Here is a 6,000-nt window from a genome sequence, read left to right as displayed (position 1 = left end):
GAACAAAGCATACCACCCTATAGTGTGTACTTGCCTCTATCCAGAGCACTAAGTGTCATTTCTGTCTGCAGCCTCATTCCTCTGCTATCAGCATGAGTCACTTCTGACAAGTTTTCCTGACATTAAGATAAAAAAGATGAGGGAGGGAGCTTGAGCACACAGCTTGTGACTAACAGCCTCAGCTCTGTTCCTGTGTACTGAGTGAAGGGGGTGTGTTCCTTCCCTCCAATTAGCTCTCAGAGATCTCCTCACTGAGCTTTACAGTGTGTAATTTCAGCTCTCCACCCCCTGTTTTCCAGACGCTGTATGAATTCTGGACTTTGAATGGCTGTAGAGAAGAGAAGACTGTAGATAAACAGGTACAACTCTTGTAGGAGGATTTTTTTTAAATATCGGTGCATCACCTGAGGCCAATCCCTTCATTGGGTATATGTAAGGATTTACAACCATTTTGAGCATACTTCTAAAGTTTTCAATTAAATCAATTTTTCTCAGTATTTGTCCTTTAAAAGGGAATACAGTCATTCAGCTTACATTACACATAGATCAATGAATCTATACAGGCTCCAGGGCAAGAAACCTGTCTTTCAATAATGAAGAGTTTAAACGATTCTACAGTATTTCATCTTTTATGCAGCCTCCATGCTCCTCTATTGTGAGCTGCTTGGCTCAGGCAGACTAATTGAAATAACAAACTAAGGCCGAGCAAAATTTCTATAGACTTAAAATAACATTGAAACTTCGAATCCATCTTCTCGATTATTTCTTCAAGCAAAACTGTAATGGGAAAGTGACTGCAAATTAATCTCTATAGACTTTCTCAGAAGATAATAGGGAAATATGTTTTACTGGCTTCTTTTTATTTCCTGCAACTGAGAAATAATATAGAACTATCCATATCAGCGTAAATGTAACGTCTCTTTTGTTTCATGTTTTCGAGACTCATTAATAGAAGTTTTGTCTTTTTTATCTGAATGTACTTTAGAAATAATGTTTGCCTTCAAGGTGACATCACTTATTGAAGATAAGAAATAGTATTGGGAGAGTAAGATATAAACATACTTTCCCCCCTACGGAGACCATGAGGAAGAAGTAGAATGCAGATATTCAAATGAAGAGAAATATGACTATGTCTATTAGTAAATGATTAGTCATTTCTATGAGTCGACGTGATCAATGCTGGGCTTAGCTCTGATCTTAAAGGTTATGTAAAGTTTCCCACAAAGTTTTTACCCTTTTGCCTCCACTTCCAAAGCAGGTCTAGCCCCACTACTTCACTATACTTACCTAGGAGATGACCCGAGGACCACTGAATTGTTTCCATCCCTCTGCTGTCTTCTTCATTTGATATGCATGCCTATGCCATTCTGACCCGTCAGGGGCTGGTAGACTGATAGGAGCTGATACATCTTCCAGCCCCATAGACATCTATAGGGGAAATCTCCACAGGCACCCATGTCAAATCAAGAAGCCAGCAGAGGGAAGTAAATCAGAGCAAGATCAAGTATAGATAGCTCAAGATAAGTATAGCCAGAGGGGATGTGGGCTATATCTATATAGGGTGGGGCAGGACAAAGGATAGGTGTAGCACTACCCCCGTAGGAGTTGTTGAGTTTTGGGTCCCCTATGGAAGCTTCTCTCTGTACAATCTGTCAGAGGGAGAGGGGGGGGGGGGGCAGCTGGCGCGGCTGCAGCTATGGGAACATGTAACATGTTCCACCCCAAAACCATATGGAACATGTAACATGTTCCCAAAGGCGAACTTTTTTTTTTCCTTTGTAAATGTCAATTTTGCTCTACTTTTTGTAAATGGTAGAGATGCAGGCATATTTAGAGAATATCCCATGCATATTTTCAAAGGAATAATGTAGTTTTCGTTTACTTAAATTTTTGTTGAAGAAAGTACAAAAGTGATGTACAACCAGAAGTCAATGGGTTTTGTAAACAATAAAACAGTACAAATAGACTGTACAGAACAAGGTTTCAGCAATACCACATTGAAATTGGCTCTGCTCACTGGTTTATCAGACAATGAACATAAAGAGCAGACAACCATAGACAAAAAAAGGACCATCTAATACGGAGACACACCATATGCATGCTAACCAATAGGCATAAAAAAAATAAAGAAAAAGGCAAGAAGTATCACAAGAAAGGTCACAAGTATAATCGGCCAGTGGAGACCTGATGAATCTCAGGCCCAAGAAGTTGGTTATTATGAATGGTGTCATTTGTTGGCATGGTCTTAGTCATTTGCAGAAGGGGAGTAGAAATGAGGGCACCCCAGTCCAGTAGAGAGAGTGGATAACAACCAACAGAATATAGAAAGGAAGAGGGGGAAAAAAAGGTGGAGAACCCAGAAGCTTACACCCCAAATAGCATGGTTTATAATGCGCAATTCAAAGTCCTAGAAAGTGCATTGTTAACTGGGAAGGTGGAAAGTAATCAAACAAGGTTGCCAAGTATGCAAAAATGTGTTCATTGTGTCATTAGGAACTGCTGTAATTCATTATACTTTTCACGCGGTTCTTCACCTCATTGAAGCTAAGAGTCGGTGCTTTCCATGCCATTGCTATTGACTGCTTTGTCGCCATAAAGATATGAGTAATTGATGTATGCTCTCGGTGTGCAGCATGCTTGATCGGTTGATGCAAAAGAGCTTCTCAAGGGTTCTTCTTTAAATTAATTCAAAGTATATACCCAAATCCACAACATCTGGACCTTAAAACATGCCCACCAGATATACTTCATATCTGCCAACTCCAAACAGTCCCAGAAGCAAGAAGATGAATGTGTGGGAAGACATCATGCTAACCTAGCGGGGGTGTAATACCACTGGGGCATAACTTTGAAGGAGTTCTCCAAAGCCAATACATTGCGTGATGATTTAAATAGAGCTTCCCACATTTTAGTCCAAGTTTTGGGGGGTAAGGCAGCATTGAAGTCCCTCTTCCAACGCAAACAATACATCCGAGCTTGGGTATTGCCGATGAATGGTAGAATATAGTAAAGAACTGAAACCCTGAGTTGTTGGATTTCACCTACATCTGGACTCAAACACAGTCAAGGGTCAGGTTCAATCATAGTTTTTAAGTATTGATGGATCTAGAGGTAACGAAAGCTTTCAGAATGTGATATATAATTAGGACTCGAGAAGTTGTTATTATTATACAAGATTTATATAGCGCCAACAGTTTGCTCAGCGCTTTACAATATAAAGGGAGACAATACAGCAACAATACAGTTCAATACAAGAGGGTTAGGAGGACCCTGCTCCTTGGAGTATACAATCTAAGAGGTTGGAAAGTGAAAACACCCCTCGGTTTTGTGAGAGGAATAATGTATCTTTAATGTTGTGCTTTCATCGTTATTAAACTCCTTTCTCCCTGCAAAAATATTATTTTCCTTGGTACATGTCTCCTGGGGCCATGCCCAGCCCCTGATGCACTTTGTTTGGCAATCACCTGGTCATTAGCCTGAAAATGAAGACAACTGATTTGACAGATACTTCTCTTATTGACTTCAATATGGTTTGTATTCAGTATCCAACTTTTGATATGTTCGGCTCAACCTCTGCAAACTGAACCTAGGTGGGTAAATCTTTGAATGGGGATTCCTCACTTTTGGTGACATTTCTTCTCATAACCTAGCAAGCAAAGGGATATATACAGAAAAAAATTATAGTGCTTTTATCTATGCCCTATTCTTTACAACAGTAAATAACAAGGTCCATCCCCCACAGTTACTACCTTTTTGTACCACTAGCCCCTCCCTCCTAGCTTGTAAGCTCCAAAGAGCAGGGCCCTTCTAACACCTATTGAACTATATTGTTGCTGTATTGTCTCCCGTTATATTGTAAAACGCTGAGCAAACTGTTGGTGCCATATAAATCCTGTGTAATAATAATAACAAAATGGCCATGGATACACTTCAAATGAGAACTGTAGAGAATAGTGAGATACGAGAATATATTTTTATAGTAATTCAAATTCTGTAATGTATTTTTATATAACTACTAGCTGAAGTCATTAAAATAGCAAATTACTGTTGTATTATTTATCTAACATTTTTGTGCAAAACTAGCAAAAAAGTGCATGCTCATTGAATGAGAAGAAGATAGAATTACAATTGGGCTACCGGACATTCCCCGCTACTATAGAGCATGCCAAATGGCTAGAATAGTAGATTAGTCTACGAATCATAGTCGAAAAGCGTGGGTTAACTTGGAGGCTGCTTTCTCGAAGACCCCACTTGCCTCGTCTCCTTGGCTGAAAAGTACACACCTTCCTGTTGAGTTCACGGGACACCCTCTTATAGGCCCCACTTTAGCCTGTTACCATCAGATAATTAAGACATCAGACTTTTCTTCTACTCCAGGCCCACTCTCGTCCATTACTATGAACCTGGACTTCCCCCCGGGTTTGTCACATGCTTTTTTTGCAGGATCCAGCCACCTAAATAATCTGTGTATGCACCAACTCTTTAAAGATGGGACGTTTCTATCTAGAGACATCATTCTAAACAAGTGGCCACTCCTGACCTTGACGCCATAGATGTATAGACAATTACACCATTTTGTTCACAGTTCCTCACACATAAACCAATATACTAGACGTCTTACACCATTCGAAAAACTCTGTTTTACAGACTCTCCCAAGAGACATGTTATATCTCAGCTTTATTCTTACCTTGAAAACACTATTGAGGTTCAGTCTAGGAAAGCCTGCATAGCCTGGAGCTCTGATTTACAACTCCAACTAACGCCGGAAGATTGGGATCATATCTACGCACTTATTCACAAGGGCTCCACACAGGAAAGAAACTTTAAAACTATACTCTAGATGGTACAGAGTCCCAGCCCTGCTTCACCAGTTCGATCCCAATGTCTCGGACTCTTGTTGAAGATGTCACCTGGCTAAGGGTACACTCATGCACATTTGGTGGGACTGCCCTATGCTGCAGCCATTTTGGGGGAGAGTTCAATCCACAATTGCACGAGTGACTACGTATAGCCTGGAGCTCACCCCTGCACAATTTCTACTGCATCACTCCTCACTCCCATCCCCGACATATTGTAAATCACTCTCCATACACATGGTTAATGCAGAAAAACAATGTGTCCCAGTCCACTGGCGCTCGACAAATATCCCCACTATCCGTGAATGGTTTGCGAAGATCAATAGAATTGAGGAAATGGAGGAACTGATCTCTGTTGCCAAGGAACATCCTGAGAGATTCAGGGGAACTTGGGCCTGTTGGAAGCACTTTAAAACCACCCCTACCTACCACCTACTAATGCAGCAATGATTGACTAGACCTATTTTGACACTGGGGAACGTTCTCTTTTCTGAGATACCTCTCGATCTATGCCTAGATATACCTTAGTCCTTCACCAAGGCTTGCTCCCTTGGAACTTGTATCCGCATATTACCCGGTTGACTGTCTTGATACGCATCATGGCTTCAACTATAAGCTGATATTTCTACTGTGGCACGTTTCACATGTGGAGAGCCAGACTGAGAGACCATTTAAAGGCTATTCTAATTTTTTGAGTTTCACCTGTATATTGGTGCAGCGCTACCCTGGATATACCTAAATAACTAAATAAACACAATCTTAGTGTTAAAGGACAACTTATGAGTGGAAAATCATGTTTAATAATATATACAGTGCATCATTGATCATAAAGTGAATTGATTCACAAAAGGATCTTATAGTGAAATAAAGGAGTAAACATAATAATGAAAAACAGTGAAAACAAAAAGTCCAAATGGGACTTACGATGATGTGAAAATTTTGAAGAAAAAATAGTGAATCCCTATTAATGGGATCAAATGTTCTCACAAAAGATAGTGACCAAAAGGCTATAATTAAGCCAAATGAAGTGAAGAAACAGTGACGTATGTGAATCCCAGAATGCGGGATTAAATTTCACAATAGTGACAAGTGCTGTGATAAACCAACACAAAATTCACTGCCATGCTTTCGAAAAATATCAAC

This window comes from Staurois parvus, unplaced genomic scaffold (assembly GCF_062004578.1).
Source record: "Staurois parvus isolate SC_StPar_1 unplaced genomic scaffold, SC_StPar_1.0 ptg000564l, whole genome shotgun sequence".
Lineage (NCBI taxonomy): Eukaryota > Metazoa > Chordata > Amphibia > Anura > Ranidae > Staurois > Staurois parvus.
The sequence above is the reverse complement of the archived record's forward strand: the minus strand, read 5'-3'. Positions refer to the sequence as shown.